This window comes from Macrobrachium rosenbergii, chromosome 25, assembly GCF_040412425.1.
Source record: "Macrobrachium rosenbergii isolate ZJJX-2024 chromosome 25, ASM4041242v1, whole genome shotgun sequence".
NCBI lineage: Eukaryota > Metazoa > Arthropoda > Malacostraca > Decapoda > Palaemonidae > Macrobrachium > Macrobrachium rosenbergii.
The window spans coordinates 18,983,821-19,009,348 of NC_089765.1; the positions used below are offsets into that span (position 1 = coordinate 18,983,821).

The 25,528-nt window shown below is 37.3% G+C and overlaps 1 protein-coding gene across 15 annotated transcripts in view; it reads left to right on the forward strand.

Annotated features, from left to right (window-relative positions):
• The window catches only part of ASPP (Ankyrin-repeat, SH3-domain, and Proline-rich-region containing Protein), a 391,037-nt gene that overhangs the window by 177,330 nt on the left and 188,179 nt on the right, over positions 1-25,528 (forward strand). For 4 of the 15 annotated variants that reach the window (XM_067127001.1, XM_067127006.1, XM_067127005.1 and 1 more), the window contains exon 1: positions 5,061-5,169. The exons of 9 other annotated variants lie outside the window; for them this stretch is intronic. The gene's annotated coding sequence lies outside the window, so the exon portion shown is untranslated. Of the gene's footprint in view, positions 1-5,008; positions 5,170-25,528 lie in introns of those variants that run through there. 2 more of the 15 variants (XM_067126996.1, XM_067127000.1) reach the window with 2 other exon arrangements.

Sequence of the window (25,528 nt, forward strand, 5' to 3'; positions counted from 1 at the left end):
TAACTGAATACCAGTCATAACTGGTTTTTATGCACCAAGTTAAAATTGCTTAATGAACTATTTTGAATATGCGTTGTTTTTTTTTATATTTGAATACAAATTTGGACGTAAGACCTTTCAGAATCTTTGGATTATTAAAATCTTGGAGATATGGAGGAAGCTTTTTCTATTGGTTAATATTTTATTTTAAAAATAAGGCATTTTTAAGACATATTGCGTAGGTTTAAATGTGTCAGGAAATATTCTTGTAGCAAGGTTTTAATTATTTAGGTACCAATCCATTTGATAACAGTAGTCTTCAATACCAGCCATTAAAGAATTCTCGTAGTTAATAATAAAGGAAAGGTACTTAACCTGTATATGCAATGTCGATTATTCAGGGGAACTGCAGAGAGAGAGAGAGAGAGAGAGAGAGAGAGAGAGAGAGAGAGAGAGAGAGAGAGAGTAAACCTGAGACAATAAATAAACCGTTTGCTCTGCGTTCACAAACAGGTAAACGGCCATACCCTAGACCTATCGTTTTTGAGAGCCTATTTAGCACAACTGTCGACAACTCTACATGAAGAAAGATGGACGGAAAGATAATGAAAGATAGAGCGAAATAACGAAAGATAGGAGGTAGGAGAGCAAGGGGGAGGGGAAAGGGGAAGGGGGAGGGGAAGGGGCGCATAGTAACTTCGTGTAAGGTTTACACTTTCATGTTCGGCGTATTGATTAGGACAAGACCTACTGACACACTCTCTCTTTGTAATCATACCTTCAGTTTCACTATCCTGTGCTGCGCTTTGCTGATGACGTTTGTCAGTAATGCAACTTTGCAACAGTTGTTTCTAAAGTTGAAATAAAGTGTTTGTGTTGATTCTTGCAGCCTTGGTTCTAAAGTGAGTTGATAATGACCGACCTTTGATTAGGAAATTGTCAAGAAACTCCTAGACCTAACTTTGAACATCGCAGTGTTACGTAACCACTGCTGAAGCATTGTAAAGTCATAAGTTCTTACTTTTTTTCCGTTTATGTTTGGTGATTAATTATTTTAAATTTAAAGTAAATAGATGATTAATTACTTTGATTATGAGGTTAATAGTTAGACCTACTTTTAGATAATGTGGTAAAATTTAAAATGGCTTCAGAATATTTTTCGTTTATCTTGGATGAATTTTGTTTTCAACGTAAACCGTTCTACCTGATAGGGTGTGGCTCGATTGAGAGAGAGAGAGAGAGAGAGAGAGAGAGAGAGAGAGAGAGAGAGAGAGAGAGAGAGAGAGAGAGAGAGAGATGATAATATTCACTACCACGTTTATCCTTTGACATGGATGAACCTTGTGTTAAAAAAATTCCGTATTTAGCCACTTCATTTATTAAGAAATGCAAAATAAAGTTTTAGGCCTATCTTTAAATCTCGTAGATGTGTGTAGCCATTGCAGTATGAGCACGGGCTATTTATAGTAAATATTGTATTGTAAGTAAAGCTGATATGCTTTTAGAATTTTTAGGCCTTAAAGGAATATGAGAAATCAAAATCAGACCGATTTATAAACCTCGTAGACCTATGTTACAGTTGCGGGAACAAATTGAAAATTCTTAATAGATATTTCTTAGGCCCTTGAACAAAGAATTTTTCAATAAACATCAAAAGAAAATTTATACTCGTCTCTAATATCTTGTAGACCCATGTAGCCAATATGGTAGAATCGTCGGAGATAATGGGGATTAATGGAAAGAGAAATTACCTTCATTTTTGAGAGGAGGTTTAGATTACTCAAGCCTAATGTTCGAATCGGATTAAGGTCCGAAGCGATGTTCGGATCGGGTCGGATCAAAGGGTTTTCGAACCCCTTTTGCAGAAGCGAGCTTCGCCAATACTGGAGTGGATTCCCTCTCTCCTTATACTTGTGGATTCCCGCTCTCCTTATACTCGTGGATTCCCGCTCTCCTTACACTAGTGTATTTTCTGTCTCCTTATACTAGTAGATTTTCTCTCCTTATATAGGCTACTTGTGGACTCCCTCTTTCCTTATAGTAGTGGATTCTCTCTCTCCTTATACTTGTGAATTCCCTCTCTCCTTATACTAGTGGATTCTCTCTCTCCTTATACTAATGGATTCCCTTTCTCCTTATACTAGTGGATTCTCTCTCTCTCCTTATATACTAGTGGATTTTCTCTTTATATACTTGTGGATTCCCTCTTTCTCCTTATACTTGTGGATTCCCTCTCTCCTTATACTTGTGAATTCCATCTCTCCTTATAGTAGTGGATTCCCTCTCTCCTTATACTTGTGGATTCCCTCTTTCCTTATACTTGTGGTCTCCCTCTCCTCATGCTAGTGGATTCCCTCTCTCCTTATACTTGTGAATTCCCTCTCTCCTTATACTCTCCGGAGTCGATGGATGGCACAGTATTAGTACCATGCAAGCGGTTTATTTTCTGGGGTCGAAGTATGGTAGAGTATAAGTACCATGAAAGTAATTTTTTTTTATCGAGTCGAAATATGGTAGAATATTAGTACCATGAAAGAGGTTTTTTCTATGGAGTCGAAGTATGGTAGAGTAATAGCACCAAGAAAGTAGTTCTTTTTTTCTATGGAGTCGAAGCATGGTAGAGTAATGGTACCATGAAATTAGTTTGTTGAAATTCTAGGGGAGAAAGATCTGTGTTTGTTAGCTATTAATGAATAATCCAAGGATGCGCAAGGGTTTTTCTTAAAGAAAATATCTTTCCATTAATAGGCATAAGCCTGGCAACTTCATTAGACTAATGCTTAATAACTGACAACACTCCTTTATGACTCTGTTATGGCTCTTTGGAGTTACATGTTTGCTTTCGAGAATACTGAACATGCAACCAATCCCTTCATCCCAGAAAATGATTGTAGCAGCCCATAGGAATTTGGTGCGTGAGACAGTGTACCACAATGAGGCTTAGGTGCTTGCAGCAAGCGCTTATTAGATAAAAATTAAAGGATTTTTTATTTTATTTTAGAAAGGCAGGAGATGCATTTGGCGTTCCAAATTTAGTTGTATTGGACGGGGTTTTGTAAACATCGACGCATTTGCATAATTGGTTGCTTTTATTTACGGATTTGCATGCCTGGTGATTTCGCCATGTTGATTTAGTGGCTGCGTTTGTGACCGATGGTATATAGACTTATTTAACACACTGGAAGACCGCAGTTTGCGTTAATTAGTCTGTTGTTTCATTCATTTTCAAAACAGATCAGTAATTGTATAGAATGATAAGGTATATGAGATCAATTTGGGTATGAAACGTCAAAATCAGCTGATTTATATAAAAACTGGTTCTAATGAAATGTCTTGGACGTACATCTGAACTGCCTCACATTTTCAGCCCCGTTCTCTCTGCTTCCTCAAATGCTCTCTCTCTCTCTCTCTCTCTCTCTCTCTCTCTCTCTCTCTCTCTCTCTCTCTCTCTCTCTCTCTGTTTATATTCCTTTTCATTGGTGTGTCTTGTCACCTGCCTGAGACGCCCTCCAGCTGTGTTGGGTTTTGTTGTTGAAAGAGGGAGAGACTTGATGTTTTGTTGGGGATGTGTTGGTGAGGTGGGGAGGAGGGAGGGAGGGTGTTGAAAACCGAAGGGGTAGGTAGATGGGAGGGGAAATGGGTAGATAGATTGGGATGGGGGTGGGGGAGGGCATTAGTACTAGGTAGAATGTGGGGGTCTCTGCAAGCAGGAATGGATAAACCTGGATAATGTTGACAAGGAGAGAGAGAGAGAGAGAGAGAGAGAGAGAGAGAGAGAGAGAGAGAGAGAGAGAGAGATTTGAGGGAAGCTTATTCCGTGCTATGTATGTATATATATATATTATATATATATATATATACATATATATACATACATATATATGTGTATGTATACATACATATATATAATAGTAATCCATTTGAAATAAATGGCATATTATTTCGTCCAACCAAAGGAAGCTTTTGATGGTAATTATCACTTTCTAATTTATTTTATATTTTATTTTATTCTTTAAATTTACTTTAAATTTTGTTTGCATTTTCCATTAATTCCTTCCCCGCAAACATTGGATTTAACTTTATACTTTATTATGGCAGTGATGGTTCATAATCCCTTAGTTAGTTGAGGTCACGTGAGGTCGATTTGGGTCAGATGACCTACTTTATACATCACCGGTCTTCATTAAACCTAAGAATACTTAGGGTATTTGAAGTAAATTTTCAAGATTTTTGTGATTTTACATCGGTTTCTGTTTTATTAATTTTTTCGAAAATAATAATTTAGTATTGACTAGTTTAATTATCCTTTCTTTTTTAATGTATAGCCATATTAATCTTATAATATTGCTTTGCAAATTAATAATCTTGTAACCATTTATTTATGAATTATTGTATGTTCTGAAGTACTAAAATAAGAAATTATATATATTGTGTTTTATGAGAGAGAGAGAGAGAGAGAGAGAGAGAGAGAGAGAGAGAGTGCTGTAAAGGGCGTGAAAACGACGAAAGCCGTATCCTGTCAACGGGTAAGAGCACCAGTTACTAACTCAATCATCTCTCTCTCTCTCTCTCTCTCTCTCTCTCTCTCTCTCTCTTTTCCAGACTTTCCCTCTCCTTCCTTCTTTCTCTTTCTGTCTCTTTCTCTCGTTCCTTCCTTTTTCAGACCCTTCAGAAAGTAGGAGTCTCTCTCTCTCTCTCTCTCTCTCTCTCTCTCTCTCTCTCTCTCTCTCTCTCTCTCTCTCTCTCTCCTTTTCCAGACTTTTCCTCCCATTTTCTCTGGTTCTTTCTCCCGTCCCTCCCTTTTCCAGACTCCCTTAGAAAGTAGGAGTGTCTGGTTCTCTCTCTCTTTCTCTCTCTTCCTTTCCATCTCCCTCCCTCTTTCTCTCATTCCTTCTCTTTCTCCCCGTCCCTCCCTTTTCCAGACTCCCCTTAGAAAGTAGGAGTGTCTGGTCTCTCTCTCTCTCTCTCTCTCTCTCTCTCTCTCTCTCTCTCTCTCTCTGTCTGTCTGCGGTGGCCTGAGCAGCTAGCTAGCTAGCTCACTGCCTGCTGTGCTGCCTGCAGCCTGCCGCTGCCTCTCACCGTCTCACGTCGGGCTCAGTTACTCTTTGAGAGTGAGAGAGGGAGGTGGTCGACGCGGTTCTCTCTCGCCTCCTTTTTCCGTCTGCTTCAAACCACCGCATGGGTGTAGTGGTAAATTTGATCTCCCCCTTCTGCCCCATCACGATGCGAGAGGTCACAACGGGGCACGCCGGTGCCCCGGCGCGTATGCCCAAGCAACGGCTGCGATGCATAACGAATATAATGCAAAACGGTCGCGTGGACTTGAACACTTGTTCACTTAACGTATTCTGTACTTCGGATAGTGACGAGAGATATGTAATATAGATTCAGATTATGTGTTTGTGTGTTGGTAATTTTGCTGTACGTTTGTGCGTCGTGTCATTTCACGTCTTTCTGTACGTCGAAGAACACTCGGCAATTACGTTGATGTAATAGCATTTTAGAGTGAGGGGAAATGATATGAGGTATAAATTTTATGTTATTTATTTCCCCTCGTGAGACAGACTGGTTAAGTAACTTAGATTTTACGGTGGTTGTAAGGTTTCTCTTCTTTGTATGTATATTTAATGTAACTCATATATTTATATTTGTATGTATAAATATATGTATATTATCTATATATACTTATATTTATAGATATATTTAAAATTATAATGGTGACAGGGCTACAAGTGCAAACATTCTTTCAATAATATTTATATTCCCCCTTTTTAAATATTTCTTGCACACACTGTCGAAAGCACTATTGCATGGCATTCTGCAAGTGTATCACAACGGTAGACATATTCCATTATGAATTATTCGTTTTCATAATAAATGGTTCGCCAAAGGTGGCCAGTGATGTAAGTAAATCAGAGTAAGTAATAAGGTTTCCGTAAGTATTAGTTTCATAAGTATTCAAAGATATTAAAGAAATAGTATTTTAAGTAAGTGTGTCTTAGGGGTCTTATTTTTGCCTTTTTTTTTTTAAGAGAGAGTTCTGGAGCCTTTCAAGTGTCACTTTTTAAACATGTACAAGTAAGTGCTCAGGTGTCTCAAGGAAAAGGCTTCTCTGACGTACTTTTCTGAGATAATTTTAGCGTCAGTGGCAGAGTTCGCATGAGACCAAGGTTTTTGTACGTAGAAATTCCTTTTACCATAGAACTGTTAAGGTTAATAAATTGATTATTTATCAGTAACGGAAAGCAGCATAGATGATTTATATGTGATATAGTTGATAGATTATTAAACGATAGCATTTATTTTTAAATTCAAAGTGTTCAAGTAACAGAGGTTTAGTTAGTACTAGGTCAAGATACGAGCTTGTAACACAATGCGTAAACTATTACCTGTAATTCTCGAGTAAGTGTGATTATGTGTCATTATCATGAATTATTTCGGTAAGTATACAAGTACCAGAGATAGTGGGTAATATTCAGCTATTCAGATAAAAAAAAATATTTAAATGCCGGAAGCTTAGTACCAGGTTCAGACACAAGCGTGTAGCACAACACCCGAACTATTTTACTTGTAATATTCGTGTCAGTGTCGCTATTACGGAGTATTTCGGTAAGTACACAAATGTCTGCACAAGTACCGGGGATAATGACACAGTTCTCTCTCGAGAGCAGTATTCACAACTGCTGTTCGATCGAGTGGCATCACCTTTAAAATATGATCTCTTGGCAACTTGATGAAAGATTGTTCAATAACACAGGCTCAGTTATGGACTGGCTAGGTCACGGTGAATGCCGCCCCGTGCTTGGGTGTTGTGTTATGTGAACAATGGATCGTTCAACATGTTTTAGTCTTTTCTTCTTTTTGCGGTTGGGCGAGGCGTAGGCCTAGCGTTTTTCGGAATGGCTGTCGGTTATTTCGTATTTAGTGGATTTTCGAGTCATGTCGTGGTGGATTGTAAGACGTGTTTAGTCTATTTTTTTTTTGGGGGGGAAGGCATAGGCCTAGCGTTTTCCGAGGTTGCTTTCGATTGTTTTGTATTTACTAGTTTGAATTATTTGTAGGGGACAAGCATAGGCCTAGCGTTTTTCGGAACGGCTTTCGGTTATTTCGTATTTAGTGGATTTTGAATCATGTCGTGGTGGATCGTGCAACATGTTCAGTCTTTTTTTGGGTGGGGAGTCGGAAGAGACAGGCGTAGCGTTTTTCGGAAAGGTTTTCGATTGTTTCGTATTTGAAGGATTTTGAGAGACTTCTTGAGGGACAGTAGGAATAGATCATGACATTTTCATCCTTTTTCTCCCTCTCAGTTATTAGTAATTGCGAAGATTTTAGTCGATATTGTGGTATTCATAGACTTTGAACGCATTACTACCCAAAAAAGCAGTTCTCGTTGTATTTGTAATAGTTTGCTGACAATTCTATCTATTTATTTGTTAATTAATCTACTTTCATCTAATTACAGATCTCTCCTTTCTGTTTACTATTACCTCCTGTAACGTTTTTCTAATGAACACCATATTCTTTGTAAGCTTGAAATTCAAATAATGGCCCCTGGGTTCACCGTCTGAATAATAATAATAATAATAATAATAATAATAATAATAATAATAATATATTCCTTGGAAGCTTGAATTTCAAGTCATTGTTAATGGCCCCTTTGGTGGGCTTGTTCAATAATAATAATAATAATAATAATAATAATAACAACAACATATTCTTTTGGAAGCTTGAATTTCAGGTCAATATTAATGGCCCCTTTGGTAGGCTTGTTCCATATGAAGAAGAAGAAGAAGAATAACATATTCTTTGGAAGCTTGAATATCAAGTCAGTATTAACGGCTCGTTCCATACGAACATGGTCCACCTGAATAGTAACGATACTAATTCAGCTGTTCATAGCCACGGACAATAGATCATCGCGTGCTCATCATTCTTCAGGGAGATGTAACGCGTTCAGAATCCAATTTAGTAGTTTTGAATTGCGGGCGACGGGATATTCATGAATGTTTTGAAACGGGGGGTTTAAAAGCGTTCCATTTGCGTGGATGGTCAAAGTCATATTGGTTTTTATAAACCCCCGAAACATTTATGAGCCGTTGCTGAATGGCGTTTAGCTTGGATTTGATGGAGGAATTGTAAGGCCGGGTTTATTTTCGGTTTGAAGTTGTTGTGTGTTCTTTTTTTTTATTTTTTATTTTCTTATTGTAAAGGTGTCAGAGATTTGAAAAAATCACTTCTTTGAGAACTAAGTTTTCATGTACGTGTGTGTATATATATATGTATATATAATACTAAAAAATATTAATAATATAGGTATATATATTATACAGTATAATATTTATATATACCTATATTATTATTTGTTATATTAATTATTATTAATTATTATTATTATTATTATTATTATTATTATTATAAATGTTAATAATAATAATATTTATTATTATTATTATTATTATTATTATTATTATTATTATTATTATTATTATTATTATTATTATCCCAGGATAAAAAGATCCTCAGGTCTATTGCATACATAAGAAAGTGACTGTCCATTGTACCTTAACAATAATTATGCCTATTCTTATATGGATTAAGCTGTGTCAATTCTAGTTGTATAGTAGCCCACCTGTAGGAAGACCCTTAATATTATTTTAAACCCCTTTTTAATACCAGTTGTATTTTGATAATACTCTTTGCATTACCAATTGTACTTTCATAGTGCCTTTGACAATACAAATAACTTTCTTAATATTTAGTTATATTTTCTTTTAGCAATACCAGTAGCATATTAGTATATACTTTGTCAAGACAGGTCATAATTATTATTATTATTATTATTATTATTATTATTATTATTATTATTATTATTATTATTATTATTATTATTAACCATAAAAACTCATTCATATCCTCAGATAACTTTTCAGAAAATATTGTTATTATTAAACATAAGAACTCATTCATATCCTCAAATCACTTTTTAGAAAATATTATTATTATTTATTATTATTATTATTATTATTATTATTATTATTATTATTATTATTATTATGAATCATAAAAAAATCATTAATAATTTTCTCAAATCACTTTTGGTAAAAAAAACCAATCTCATTTTCCATTAACTTTCTTCAGTACCAGTTACATTTACCCGTTTACCTTCAGTAATAGCCGATTCTATTTTCGCAAATGTAATCCGAAGTAATTGGCCTGATCTGACCCGCTGTAGGATAGAGCGATATTAACATAATGACTGAGAGAGTCTCTCTCTCTCTCTCTCTCTCTCTCTCTCTCTCTCTCTCTCTCTCTCTCTCTCTCTCTCTCTCCTAATTGAAGGAACCTTTTTGTACCGCTGTCAGCATTTGTATCATTTGTAATACACTTGATATTTTGTGTCTGTTTTTTTTTGTGGAGATGGGAAGCAGGAACGAGTACACATACACATGTGTACGTGTGTTTATGTGTATGTGTTTGTGTTTATATGTGTATGTATATATATAAATATGTTTATGTACATAATTATAGTTGATTTCTGGCTTGTGTGAACCCAGATCTTTGTGGTAAGGAGTGAAAGAGATTGGAAGGCTTGGTATAGACCTCAGGACTCTGAACAGCCAGCAGAGACAGCTGAGATATGGAGATATGGATATATATATATATATATATATATATATATATATATATATATATATATATATATGCACTTACACGTATTTACATATATATCTGTATACAGTATATATATACATATGTATGTGTGTATGTATGTACCTATGTATATGTAAGCCCTTTCCCTTAAAGAAAGGATTTAATCTTCCCAGTATTCACTGAATAAGTAAACAGTGACAATTGAACCCGGGCACTTTTTGCCGTATAGGAGAAAACCCGAAAGAGAGCCATTTTATATATATATATATATATATATATATATATATATATATATATATATATAATATATAAATCATTTAAAGAGTATAAACATAATCTCTTAAGATTCATCCCAACATCACGGTTAAAATGTTTCTTTGGCATAATGCACCAATAAAAGAAACATTACCGAAAATGGCGCCCTTGCTTTTAAAACGTGTCAGCTCAGCCTCCGATATCATTACCCGACTTCAAATCATATTGTGAGAATAATTTTTTTTTTTTTTTTTTTTTTTTTTTTTTTTTTTTTTTTTTTGTTTGTCAACGAAGGGACTTTTAGCTTCTGCTTAAGTAGAATCCTGTGAACTGTTTAAGGTTCTTTGCAGCGTGCCTTCTGCCCCCAGCTGCAACCCCTTTCGTTCCTTTTACTGTACCTCCTTTCATATTCTCTTTCTTCCATCTTACTTTCCACCCTTTCCTAACAATTGATCCAACGTGCAACTGCCTTGAGATTTTCCTCCTGTTACACCTTTCAGACCTTTTACTGGCAATTTCCGTTTCAGCGCTGAATGACCTCATAGATCCCAGTGCTTGGCCTTTGGCCTAAATTCTTTAATCAATTCAAGAAGACTCCCTAGAGATTATTGTATTGCAGGTTTTATTTGTGTTGTAGTATTGTATTCGTGAGAAACCTTGGATGGTTTTTACATTAATTGCTATATTTCGTTTTTTTAAAGTTTATTAGAAATGTGATTGGGAAACGTCATTCAAATTATCATTGCATGGTCACTCCAGTAACCTACCTGTGGAGTGGCTGATAGGAAACATTGTTGAAGATTAGGTGTAAAGACAACAGTCTTATTATCTTAAGCTGAAACGCAAAGCTTGATTAGAGCTCGATCAGGTGTTCATATTCATACTCTTCGTTTTCGGACCTTGCTCTGATACATCATCATTTGCACCAGACTGCTAAGGTTAGTTACAAGAAATCTCATTATTTATATTATCATTGCTTTTAGCCAAACTGCAACACCAGTTGATAAGGCAGATTCTAATAAAACCTCGGCCCCCAATAAGGAAAGGGGCCTGGTATTGAAAAGGAAATAGAGTTAAATGAAAAAAAAAGACACAAGAAAAAACAGAAAAGCGAAAACAAGATTAAACAATTCGCTTGTGAAGACTCGTGCGAGTCTGCTTACCAAGACAGCCTTTGCTAGCACTTGGAACTTCTGAAGTTCCAACAATTCGATTAAATGATTACGAAGATCAAGATCATTTAGGTCAGTTACAACTGGAGCAAAACTGCCAGGATACTGGGTGATGGTATTGAGCTTCATAAAAGTAAAGGCAAGACTTTAAAATTGAATGTAGATCCAGTGGTGTAGTCCTATCCTGGGAAGATTTGAATACAGAGGTTGATCAGAATTATGAAAAACTTCATAAAATGTGCACAGCGATCTTGTGGAAGACGGTGTCAGACTAATACTTGAGCAATGGAATAAGAAGTTTATAGACCTCAAGTTTTCATATTAAAACACATGAAAGAATAGAAGAATATATGAACATTCCCATCTGGGAAGCAAGTCACTTAAACTCTTTTAAAAGACTTTCTCGATATACCACTTTTTTTTGAGCAGTTGAAGAAGAGATAAACCGGCCATATTTCCCTTAAATGTATTTCGATTAATTAAATTTAATAAAAAAAAATCATTTTCAGTCGATCTGATTGGAGTCCAGTGTCCCAGACATTCTAATAATCAAACTTTTGAGTTTTATCAGTAACGTATCCGACGCTAAACTCTCTCTCTCTCTCTCTCTCTCTCTCTCTCTCTCTCTCTCTCTCTCTCTCTCTCTCTCTCTCTCTCTCTCATCCGGGCTTGCGACTGGCGAGGGTCTTATCTGGTGGCAGACCTGGGTCTGGTTTTTGTTTACATTTTGCTAATGAAAAATGGGCCAGATATCGACGAATGAAAGGGAGTGGAGTATAAAATTTAGGCCAAGCACTAGGACCTATGAGGCCATTCAGCGCTGAAAGGGAAATTGAGAATAAAAAGGTTTGAAAGTTGTAACAGGAGAAAAACCTCACGGTTTCTCTATGAAACAGTTGTTAGAAGAGGGTTGAGGAAAGTAAGACGGAAGAAAGGGAATATGAGTGGAGATACAGTAAAGGGAATGAAAGAGGTTGCAGCTAGGGGTCGAAGGGACGATGCAAAGAACCTTGAGTAATGTCTACGGTGCACCTTGAGAGGTGCACTGACGGCGCTGTTCCCTGTAAGGAGTCTGAATGAAAAGGCTTGTCTAAGTTTGAACTCCCACTTTCATCTGGGCATGAATACTTCTTGCAGAGTTGGATCATATTTTTGTATATATTTTAAACCTTAAAAGAAATCTACAGGATATTAACCTGGAACTTTTGTGGCCCCACCTGATGAAAATATTCTATGTAGGTGGACCTCCTACCATGTAGCCTATAGTGCTCGCAGTAGCCGTCAGTCAGTTTTGATAACTTTTGAAGAAACGGCCCTCTTGGTTGATTACGCCAAGGAAAGTTTTGGGGAGAACTTGTAGATGTACGTTTAGTTATTATTGATAACCTCGAAGTAGGCCTAAGTAGAGTGGGCGGGAATCCGAAGCCTGATTTCTGAATACTCCGACTAAGAAGGTAGACCAGATTTCAGATTACATTAAAGAAGAAATAATTTTACATAAATGTCTGTAACTCTATGTTACCTTGAAGTAGAAAGAACAGAATAACTGTAATGAATACAACTGTAACTATTGAATTAGAAATCTGAAACCTGATTCCTGAATACTTCGACTAAGAAGGTAGACCAGATTTCGGATTACATTAAAGAGGGAATAATTTTACATAAATATAACTGTCTGTAACTCTATGTTACCTTGAAGTGGAAGGGACAAAATAACTGTAATGAATACAACTATAACTGTTGAATTAGGAATCCCAAACCTGATGTCTGAACATTCCAGGTAAGAAGGTAGACCAGATTTCCGATTACATTAAAGAAGAAATCATTATACATACAGTAGGTATAAATGTCTGTAACTCTCAGTTACCTTAAAGTAGAAGGGACAAAATAACTAATGTGCATGACTAACTGTTCAACATCAACTGCAAACTGTAGTAAACAAATATAACTGTCGACCTCTTCAAAGGCGTAAGTAGGTCGCTTAAACCGGAACTGGCTGTCGATAACTAAAGTAGAAGTGAGAGAACTTAAGCGAATTTAGACCTGATTGTCGATTGCTTTAAAGCGGAACGGCGCGAGGGTAGATTGGGACTTCACTGTAGTCCCGAGGGGGCCATGACCTGATTTCTCATGTGCTGGAACGACCCGAGGTGACAGATCGTAGGTCGGTGTATTGATAAGTTTGATGTCTGGTTAATATGTTGGTGAGGTTTTGGGACCTGATTTTTTTTTTTTTTTTTTTTTGACCTGATTTTTGTGGGACCTGATTTGCTTATAGTTTTCTGGGTTTTCTAAGGGTTTGAGGGGATCTGATTTTATAAGAGTTTCTGGTACCTGATTTTCTAAGAGTTTGGGGGACATAATTTTCTAAGAGTTTCTGGGACCTGATTTTCTGTGAGTTTCTGGGACCTGATTTTTTGTGAGTTTCTAGGACCTGATTTTCTGCGAGTTTATGGGATCTGATTTTTTAAGAGTTTATGGGACATGATTTTCTAAGAGTTTGGGGAATATAATTTTCTAAGAGTTTGTGGGACCTGATTTTCTGTGAGTTTTGTGGGACCTGATTTTCTGTGTTTGTGGGACCTGATTTTCTGTGAGTTTCTGGGACCCGATTTTCTGTGAGTTTCTGGGACCTGATTTTTAAAGAGTTTGTGGGACTTGATATTCTGTGAGTTTTTGGGACCTGATTTTCCAAGCGTTTGGGGGACCTGATTTTCTGTGAGTTTCCGAGACCTGATTTTCTAAGAGTTTATGGGACCCGATTTTCTGTGAATTTCTGGGACCCGATTTTCTATAAGTGTCTGAGGACCTGATTTCCGGTGGGGCTCAATGACCGAGTAATGCAAACCAAGGTTTTTCAGTCTTCTAAATGGTTATTGTTTTGTCGGAGTTTATTATTAGTAAAGAATTTATTTAGGTTCAACGTTTAATGCCCTTAGCAAAAAAAAAAAAAAAAATTAAGTAAATTGAATGTACATTCAGGTATGTAGAAGAATACAACAACCTTTTCCCGAGCCCCAGACATATATAAAACAAGTAAAAAATGCGCTGAAGTTTCTTCGGCTCAGTCTGTTTTTCTGTACAGCGTATAATCAAGGCCACCGAAAATAACTCTATCTTTCGGTGGTCTCTGTACAATGCTGTATGAACCGTGGCCCATGAAACTTTCAGCCACTGCCCGGTGGTGGCCTGTCCTAAAGCTTTGCCAGACGCACGATCATGGCTAACTTTAACCTTAAAATAAAACCTACTGAGACTAGAGGGCTGCAATTTGGTATGCTTGACGATTGGAGGGTGGATTATCAACATACCAATTTGCAGCCCTCTAGCCTCAGTAGTTTTTAAGATCTGAGGCCAGACAAAAAGTATGGACGGACAGACAGACTCAAGTTTTCCTTTCAGAAAACTAAAACTAAAAATTACTAACACTTGAAAAAGACATGAGCGGTTTGTTGCAAGCGGCAGTACCTAATAATGACGCGTCGAATGCCAATAAAATTAAATAAAATACAACTTATTTTGGAAACATTTCTCCCTTCTTTTGGTGCAGGCCTGGGCTACAGCGGGGTAGTAGATTTCCCTTCCTTGCTTTGCTCGCGGAAAATTATTCAAGTTAATCTGGAGAATTAAAAATTAATTTCCGCTTAAAGCCAGCAGGATTTTTAGCAAACTCTTGAAATTAGGTTTGATTGTCGATAAGCAAAACACACACTCACACACACACACACACATTGCGAGAACTCAGAACTGGTCTTGATTCTCTGAAACGTCGAGGTAAAACGGACGGAAGCTGTCAGTTGCACTGATTTAAAACACATGAAGTTGAAAACTTACCGAAACATTACTTCCTGGGAATAATGATTCTCATTCCACAGGATTCGTGATAAAGGGGATGAACTGGAATGCTCAGACGACTGGTGGCATCTACATTTTAAAAGCGTTTCGACTCTTCGAGTTGTATTCGAACCGTCTGAAGATGTTGAATCGAGAAGATCGAAACGTTGGTGAAAGGATTATTATTATTATTATTATTATTATTATTATTATTATTATTATTATTATTATTATTATTATTATTATTATTATTATTATTATTAACAGAATGGCCGTCTGGATTACTACAATACAAACTCAACGGCATCCAGACGGGCCATTGTGTTTAATAAGGTTATTATTATTAACCAGGCTAATGGGTCCAGTTTCTAATCCTTCAAAGGGCTGGTCTTATATTCCGAAATACTTCAGCCAAACCACCAAGTCACTTTTCTAAACTCGCTGAGGAATGGACTCAAAGGATTTGTTCTGGATTAAAAAGAAACAGTTAAATGCAAGGAAGAGTTTAAAAAGTTGGAAAGCTAAGCACAAAGAAGGAATCTACAAGGAACCTCAGTATACCACGTTAGCCTGGGTATTGGGGTCGCTTCAGCCAATACCCATTCCACTGCTGGAATGATTTTTTCCCCCTCATTTTATCCTATCTATATTACAGTGATTTTAAAGAGAAACTACAAATATATTACAGGTAGATTAGTAATGATAAAGAATTTATCATTAGTTAGATTGTGCTAGCCATCATACTGAATATGCAAAAATGGTTATCAGCTTGCAAAGTTGATATAAGTGATAAATTATGGCAGTTTAGTTAACAAAACATTATAGACATTTATTTACAGCAATATAGATTATTGACACAGGAAATGTCTGTGTATTTGCTGAAAACAAAATGATTTTAATTGTAACTCAGTGTATCGATAACAACCTCTGGTAATAACTTTATGTAAATTAATAAAAAAAAATGTATATACGTAATCAGCTATATAAGAAAGTGATGTGTGCCTATAATTTCCAGGAATTTGATTGAAAAAAAAAAAACTTATTTTTATTGTAAATCAAACTTCATCGTATCACTGCCGAAACCTCCCATGACCTGGAGACCGATCGCGTCTCCCGTGTTTGCCTAAAACCCGGATGTGTATCGGCTGCAATTAGTCCCCTTGTCGCCTGTACGGGATTAGATCCTCCCTTGCGTGAGATCAAGATTAGTGTCGTCACACCAGAAGGTTTCCTCCCCAAAACCCCACCACCCACCCAGGAGTGTCGTCAATGGGGCTACTAATTGTTGGACTCTGGAAGCGACCAGGGACTGAGAGCTATAGACTTTCTGGAGATTCTGATACTCTGCTCTGATAGCTATAGATTCTCTGGAGATTCTGATATTCTGCTCTCATAGCTATAGACTCTCTGGAGATTCTGGTATTCTGCTCTCATAGCTATAGACACTCTGGAGATTCTGATATTCTGCTCTGATAGCTATAGCCTCTCTGGAGATTCTGATGTTCTGCTCTGACAGCTATAGACTTTCTGGAGATTCTGATATTCTGCTCTGACAGCTATAGACTCTCTGGAGATTCTGATATTCTGCTCTGATAGCTATAGACTCTTTGGAGATTCTGATATTCTGCTCTGAGTCTTGAACAGTCTTCAGAGGCTGAAGGTGGTTTATTTCAGGGTACTAGCTGTTCCCATTCGCTTTTTGGGTTTATCGAGTGGCTGTACTGTCCTGCTGTTGGTTTTATCTTTTGGCATTTTGTTTCTCTTTCTTATTTTTTATCTTTTTTCTTGCTGTTTCTTATTTTTATTTTTCTGGTTTCTTTTCACTGTAAATTGGTAATCACTTTTGTAGGAGCTTGTTTTTTTTCCAAAGGTAAACTGGCCTTTTTGGTCAGTTCCGTATGAATGTTTGTTCTTTTCTTGATAATAATAATAATAATAATAATAATAATAATAATAATAATAATAATAATAATAATAATAATAATAATAATAATAATAATAGTGTAGTGAAAGTCCAGATGATAATTTGGTGCAGATGAAACTTATTTTTTGTTTAGTTCTCCAACATTTTTCAAATGAAATACATACCTGTGGTCTCGATGCTCTGTCAATTTTAGTAATTTATTTTACATTATACTACGCTATTTAAAGGCATATTTACATTTTCAACATTAAATGACTCATTTTTCGTATTTCATTGCTTCCTCCAACGAAGTTTTGGGAGGTTAATGTTTTCAATCGTCATTACAAAAGGAGAGGCCTCGACGAGGTCTTTTCACCCTTGGGTATAAAATCCATTGTATATTTTCCTTCTCTCTCTCTCTCTCTCTCTCTCTCTCTCTCTCTCTCTCTCTCTCTCTCTCTCTCTCTCTCTCTCTCTCTCTCCATTTCAACGCTAAAATTGTCTGTATTTTCAACTGTAAGAATAAGCTAGTTTCTCTCTGCCTCCCAAGTTTATGCCACCAGATACCGCTCGGTGAATTGTAGATGAGAAGTGTCCCCATTTTACATCCACTGGATACCTTCGCAATAAGTGATGACCTTGACCTCTGCAAGGTATGTCACACACACATACATCTGGAATTTCACAGTCCCTCACCCCTTCCCCCTCCCCCTCCTCCTTTCCCCCTTCCCTTTCCCCTTACTCCGTCAGGTTGCTCTTCCGTCAGACAGCTGTCTCTCTTCGCCTTTAATCCTGTTCGGTTTAAATCCGATGTTCGGCCTCCTCCTCCTCTATTTCCTCTTTCTTCTCCTCCACCTTTAAATCTTATTCTCTTTCTCTCTCTCTCTCTCTCTCTCTCTCTCTCTCTCTCTCTCTCTCTCTCTCTCTCTCTCTCTCTCTCTCTCGTGTCACGTCTTCCAGGGGTGAAAAAGTCATTTTAGATAGGCTATATGTTTGTGGATCTGAGGTCGCCTATGGTCGGTATGTTTATCAGTATTGTCCCCTGAGAGTATATTGTGATTTTTAGCCAAACGAGTTTTGAAGGCCACTCCTACCTCGACACCGGCCTGTGGTGTGGATATGTAGTCTCTAACTGTTGTGTATGTTCGTTAGTACTGTTCCTGTAGTATTTATATTTGTGACTTCTTATACTCTGTATCAGTCCTTCGTCAATGGCTTGGAAATAAAGTCGAAACCGGTCAGGATCTACACCCCGTCTCTTATTTTTCACCTGTGGTAATGTGTGATAAATGAATCACGTACAAAAGTGATAATAATCATATATATATATATATATATATATATATATATATATATATATATATATATATATATATATATATATATATATATATATATATATATATATATATATATATATATATATATATATATATATATATATAGAGAGAGAGAGAGAGAGAGAGAGAGAGAGAGAGAGAGAGAGAGAGAATATACCTACCACGTTCCTCCTCTGTTGTACTACAGAGAAGCAATGAAAGCTTCTGAGAGAACCCCAAGAGAAATGTACCCAGGGGTAACCATTGAATGCCCTTCGCATGTTCCTCACATATTACATAAAATCTCCCTCCCGCTTTCCATATCTCCTATTCGAGTCAGAACGGCTGGCGAATGGAAGTAAACGAAAAGGGAAGGGGAAAACTGGAGATATAGAACGCTTAGAAAGTAATAGATGGATAGATAGATAAATGGAGGAATTGATAAAGAGAAGGGGGTGGGAAAGCAGAAGAGGTGAAAACAGCGAGCGAATGGAATTAGACGAAAAGATGAGGGAAAAGAGGGGATATAAAACGCTTAGGAATTAATAGATAGATAGATAAATAAATGGAGGAATTGATAAAGAGAAGGGACGGGAGAAGAAGGAGACCACTTGACAGCCATTAAATCATCCCCTTGATTAGATTTTAGACTTTGAGGCGATTTGGGGGATTCCGTTGGAGCCTCCTCGTGGACGCAGTAAATAGATAGATAAATAAATAAATAAGGGAGGAACTGATAAAGAGAAGGGACAGAAGAAGAAAGAGAGACCACTGTGACATCCATTTAAATCATTCCCTTGGTTAGATTTTAGACTTTGAGGTGATTTAGAAGATTCCACTGGAGCGTCTTGGAGGGCGCAATAGATATATATAGATAAATATAAATAAATAAATGGAGGAATTGATAAAGAAAAGGGGGGGGGGCGAAAGAAAGAGACCACTTTGACAACCATTAAATCATTCCCTTGATTAAATTTTAGACTTTGAGGCGATCTGGAGGATTCCTTTGGAGCGTCCTCGAGGAAGCAATGATCCCGAAGCACTTGAATACTGAAGAAGAAAAAAAGAGAGTTTGGCTCGGCCGTCGAGTCGTCGGCGAGGCTGGTATATTCGTTTCTCTCTCTCTCTCTCTCTCTCTCTCTCTCTCTCTCTCTCTCTCTCTCTCTCTCTCTCTCTCTCTCACACACACCTGTGGGATAAGTATTTTTACCTTGTCGAGGCATTTTTGTGGAAGAAATGTATGGTTCGTATACAATTTTGATGGACTGGTCGCTGGAGTCTCTCTCTCTCTCTCTCTCTCTCTCTCTCTCTCTCTCTCTCTCTCTCTCTCTCTCTCTCTCTCTCTCTCTCTCCCCCCTTACAGCTATGGGATAAGTATTTTTACTTGGTCGAGGCATCCTTGTGACGGAACTATATGGTTCGTATATAATTTTGACGGGAGCCTGTTTCTCTCTCTCTCTCTCTCTCTCTCTCTCTCTCTCTCTCTCTCTCTCTCTCTCTCTCTCTCTCTCTCTCTCTCGCTTATGAGTTTATTTGTTCAGTATATCTAGAGGTTGTTTCGAAAACGCAGTATAAAGAATTAAAACAAAATCATTTTCGTGTTCGATACATTTTAAACAATTTTCAAATATAATTTTCAAGGGAAAAAAAATTTAGCGCTTACTCAGAAACACATACGCTTCAGTTTGTTGTTTTTTTTTTGCAAGAAAAAAAAAAGAAAGGAAACGCCAAAGATAAAACGAGAACAGTTTTGCGTGTTTTTTTTCTTCCTACCAAAAAAAAAAAAAAAAAATTGAATGGAAAATCAAAAAAATATTGTACCAATATCCCGTTATTCCTTTTTCAGTTAACCGTTCGAAGCCCTATTGACCATTAAGTTGAAATACGGGAAACGGCGTTATTTAGGAACCAGGCCTTTATTGAAATAGACATTTTTTTTTATTTTTCCTTTCAGCACCGCCTGCTGGTGGTACCCTGAGGCCGCGAAGTGAAATTATACAGCGCGCTTCATTGTGACCCGTTGCTAATTTCTCTCGCTCCATCTTGATGATCTGAGGTTTATTATTATTATTATTATTATTATTATTATTATTATTATTATTATTATTATTATTATTCAGAAGATGAACTATATTCCGGGGGCCACTGACTTGAAATATGTCATTATTATTATTATTATTATTATTATTATTATTATTATTATTCAGAAGATGAAACCTATTCCTGTGGAACAAGCCCGCCACGGGGCCACTGACTTGAAATTCAGGCTTCCAAATAATATGCTGTTGTTGTTGTTATTATTATTATTATTATTATTATTATTATTATTATTATTATTATTATTATTATTATTATTCAAAAGATGAAACGTATTCCTGTGGAACAAGCCCGCCACGGGGCCACTGATTTGAAATTCAGGCTTCCAAAGAATATGTTGTTGTTATTATTATTATTATTATTATTATTATTATTATTATTATTATTATTATTATTATTATTATTATTATTATTATTATTATTATTACTCAGAAAATGAAACCTATTCATATGGAACAAGTCAATGGAACAGGGGGCCATTGACCTGAAATTCAAGCTTCCAAAGAATATTATAGTGTTCATCAGGAAGAAGTAAGAGGAGGTAAAGAGAAATACAGAAAGAGATCTCAGCCCCTTTGTAGCCCAGGCCTGAAATAGGTCAGAATAGGCTGAAGTAAAGGATGTATCCTTTACCTCTTGACCTGGAAATGTTCAGCTGAGACTTGGGATCCATTTAGGTTGTAAGAAAGATAGACATTGTAAGCAGTTCATGTATTCACGCAGAAGGGATAATTTGAATGAAATGCCATCAGTTGGGTCCCTGGTGGGTCGGGAAGTTGGGTAAAACTCGCTGGTATGCGAAGGAGTTAGCCTGGCCAGATAAAAACCTTAGGCACAGTGGCACTTAGGTTCCAACTTCTTCTATGATCTCTGTGGTCCGGTTGGTAGTGCCCTTACCTTTCAATTGAAAGACTGGGATCGATCCCGATGTGAGTCAGAAATGAAAAAATATTTTTGTGTGTGTTCGCAATGCGTACAATATTTTTGCGTCAATCCATGTTTGAAAACACCCCAAAAACAGAGATATTCCTGCGTACGACATAGCACCAATTTTCGGAAATAAATCTCACCGATTTTTTAGTTATTTGCTTTTGCTGTCGCTATCAGCGTTACCAATTAAAAAAGGGTACAAAAAAAATATCCTCTGGAAAAGTAAGGAATAATGAGAAAAATCCTTTGGAAAAATAACCAAGAATGGGAAAAAAACTCTGGAAAAAACGAGCGACAAAATAAAATCTGGAAAAATAAGGAAGAATGGGAAAAAATTCTATGGAAAAATAAGTAAGAATGGGAAAAAATCCTCCGGAAAAATAATAAAGAATGGGTAAAAATCCTCCGGAAATATATTGAAGAATGGGAAAAAATCCTCTGGAAATATAGAAGGAAGAATGGGAAAAAATCCACCGGAAAAATAAGGAAAAATGGAAGCAACAGGCAAAACGTATTTTTCGGTGTCCCTCCTCCTCCTCCTCCTCCTCCTCCTCCTCCTCCTCCTCCTCCTCCTCCTCCTCCTCCTCCTCCTCCTCCTCCTCCTCCTCCTCCTCCCCGCACGCCTGCCAGGCTTATTTCAATTTGCAGGCGCCGTCGAACAAACTACAAGAGCGTTGCAACAGAGAAACCGGTCAAAAATTAACCATTATACTGGAGTCAGGCTGCGCTTTTGATGATGACCTCTCTCTCTCTCTCTCTCTCTCTCTCTCTCTCTCTCTCTCTCTCTCTCTCTCTCTCTCTCTTTTGTCTTTTGTCCATTAAAAAGCATTGCCCTTACTTCCTGCAATATGTGATGTACGATATTTGATATATTTCTCTCTCTCTCTCTCTCTCTCTCTCTCTCTCTCTCTCTCTCTCTCTCTCTCTCTCTCTCTCAGTAACTCTTTCGTCCATTAAAAAGCAGTGCTCTTACTTCTGCAATATGTGATGTGCGACATTTGAATCTCTCTCTCTCTCTCTCTCTCTCTCTCTCTCTCTCTCTCTCTCTCTCTCTCTCTCTCATTAACTCTTTTCCAGTTAAAAATGCATTGCCTTTACTTCCTGCAATATGTGATGTACGATATTTGAAATCTCTCTCTCTCTCTCTCTCTCTCTCTCTCTCTCTCTCTCTCTCTCTCTCTCTCTCTCTCTCTCTCTCTCTCACATTAACTCTTTTGATAGTTAAAAATGCAATGCTCTCACTTTCTGCAATATGTGATTAGCGATATTTGAAATTCTCTCTCTCTCTCTCTCTCTCTCTCTCTCTCTCTCTCTCTCTCTCTCTCTCTCTCTCTCTCTCTCCGCCCTATATGTTCCTTAACTTCAAAATGTATTTTAATCTCTCCTTTCGTTCTTGCATTCATTTTTATTTAATCTTCAACACTGTGACCCCAAAATGATCAGCGTTCGATCCCTGTATGAATTTGTAAACGTATGTATTGAATTTTATACCTGGCTGTTGGTCGATTGTTCTGTGTCGCAGCTTGGTTGGAGAGAGAGAGAGAGAGTCGTATTGAGAGAAACGAATACCATTATACAATTACCTGGGCAGGTAATCCTCACTCATTACCGTTTGCGCGTTAATATGTAATCAACTGGAATTCATTCACATCCTGCTACATTTTATAAACCCTCTCTCTCTCTCTCTCTCTCTCTCTCTCTCTCTCTCTCTCTCTCTCTCTCTCTCTCTCTCTCTCTCATTAACTCTTTTGCCTGTTAAGAATTGATTGCTCTTCCTGCAGTATGTGATGTATAGTGTTTGAAATTTCTCTCTCTCTCTCTCTCTCTGCTCTCTCTCTCTCTCTCTCTTCTCTTTATCAGTAACTCTTTCGTCCATTAAAAAGCAGTGCTCTTACTTCCTGCAATATGTGATGTGCGACATTTGAATCTCTCTCTCTCTCTCTCTCTCTCTCTCTCTCTCTCTCTCTCTCTCTCTCTCTCTCTCTCTCTCTCTCTCTCTCATTAACTCTTTTCCCAGTTAAAAATGCATTGCCTTTACTTCCTGCAATATGTGAAATTCTCTCTCTCTCTCTCTCTCTCTCTCTCTCTCTCTCTCTCTCTCTCTCTCTCACACACACACATTAACTCTTTTGATAGTTAAAAATGCAATGCTCTTAATTTTTGCAATATGTGATTAACGATATTTGATCTCTCTCTCTCTCTCTCTCTCTCTCTCTCTCTCTCTCTCTCTCTCTCTCTCCGCCCTATATGTTCCTTAACTTGTGCGAAGTCAAAATGTATTTTAATCTCTCCTTCCATTCTTGCATTCATTTTTATTTAATCTTCAACACTGTGACCCCATAGCTCAAATAATCGTTCAGCTCACACTTGAATGATCAGCGTTCGATCCCTGTATGAATTTGTAAACGTATGTATTGAATTTTATACCTGGCTGTTGGTCGATTGTTCTGTGTCGCAGCTTGGTTGGAGAGAGAGAGAGAGAGTCGTATTTGGAAACGAATACCATTATACAATTACCTGGGCAGGTAATCCTCACTCATTACCGTTTGCGCGTTAATATGTAATCAACTGGAATTCATTCACATCCTGCTACATTTTATAAACCCTCTCTCTCTCTCTCTCTCTCTCTCTCTCTCTCTCTCTCTCTCTCTCTCTCTCTCTCTCTCTCTCTCTCTCTCATCTAACTCTCTTTTGCCTGTTAAGAATTGATTGCTCTTCCTGCAATGTGATGTATAGTATTTTGAAATTTCTCTCTCTCTCTCTCTCTCTCTCTCTCTCTCTCTCTCTCTCTCTCTCTCTCTCTCTCTCTCTCTCTCTCTCTCTAATGCACGTCAAGCAATTTAACTCGACAACAGAACCCATAAACAAATGGCATGGGCGGTCATTGGAGCTGACGGGTGGCGTAGTACATAACTCGTGTATATATCAGCGAACGCCAAAGTTTTCGAGAGGCCAGCCAGCTACTGGGCTGGTGTCGCTAACAACTCTCCCTGAGAGAGAGAGAGAGAGAGAGAAAAGTAAGAGCAATGTATTTTTAACTGGCAAAAGAGTTCATGAGAGAGAGAAATACTGAATATCGTACATCACAAACTTAAGGAAGTAAGAGCAATGTATTTTTAACTGGCAAAAGAGTTAACGACAGAGAGAGAGAGAGAGAGAGACCAGCAGCAACTGAAGATAATGGTATATTTGCACCAAATTGCCGTTGCCATCAGCAGTAATTAACGGAAGTATTATCTAAATGCAGCCGAACAAAAGGAAACTCATGAACTTAATTATTGCATATTATGTTGACCCCTCCTTGTCATAGTTGTCTCAGCGGAAGAGTCTGCCTGCCGCGTGCTGCTTAATTGCTTCTCGTTAATATGATTATGGTAAAATTTCAACTTTCGTTTTTTTTATATAATTTTTCTCTCTCTCTCTCTCTCTCTCTCTCTCTCTCTCTCTCTCTCTCTCTCTCTCTCTCTCTCTCTCTCTCTCTCTCTCATGTACACAGCTCTGTACTTTTTTCCATTGGTTTGTTGATCAAGAGATCGTGCTGTTTTGAATGTTAAAAAAACGTCAATCTCTCTCTCTCTCTCTCTCTCTCTCTCTCTCTCTCTCTCTCTCTCTCTCTCTCTCTCTCTCTCTCTCATGCTAAAAACTATTTTTTTTCATTGGTTTGGTGATGAAGAGATTCTGCTGTTTTGAATACAAACAAAATGGTTCGTGGTTTTTCGGTATGGTGAGAATATTGTCATAATTGATTTATTGTCGTTGCTATTAACTTTCGTTTCATAAGCAAGTTTATTGGTCGTTCTTGAATTTCCCTCCTTCCTCTGTTTTCCCTGACTTGTATAATCTTTCGCATTTCAAGCAGCAGGTAAATCGCCACTTTTGATTTTTCAGATAAAAAAAATTGAATGTAAATGTGAATTATATCCACAAATAATTTTATAGATTCACCGGTCTAGTCTGTACTTTGTCGGGAAAGAAATTTAAGTTGTTTATCTTTTTTTTCTTTCAAAGAACACCTTTTCGCTTACAGGGAATGGCGCCTGAAGATTTTAGACTTCCGATTCCCAGAAGGTTTTTTTTGGGGGGGGAATGAAGTTGCGTGCCCCACCACCCTGTTCAAACCAGCTACCATTGTGCGCGGTATCAGGGGATACTAGAACTTGCATCCATTCTCACATCCAATTCGTAAAGGTTTACAGCCGAAAAAACCCCAGGTTTGAATGTAGATGTCAAAGAAATAGAGCAGCCCTCTATTGTGTTAATTGTTAAGGAGATGAAGTGGACGGAATGTATTTTTGGGGAACTAGAGACTCCATTATATTCTGTTCTTTGCTAAGTGGCCCCTCCCCTCTCTCTCCAGAATCTTTTGAAGGGTACTTCCCTTTCCCCTT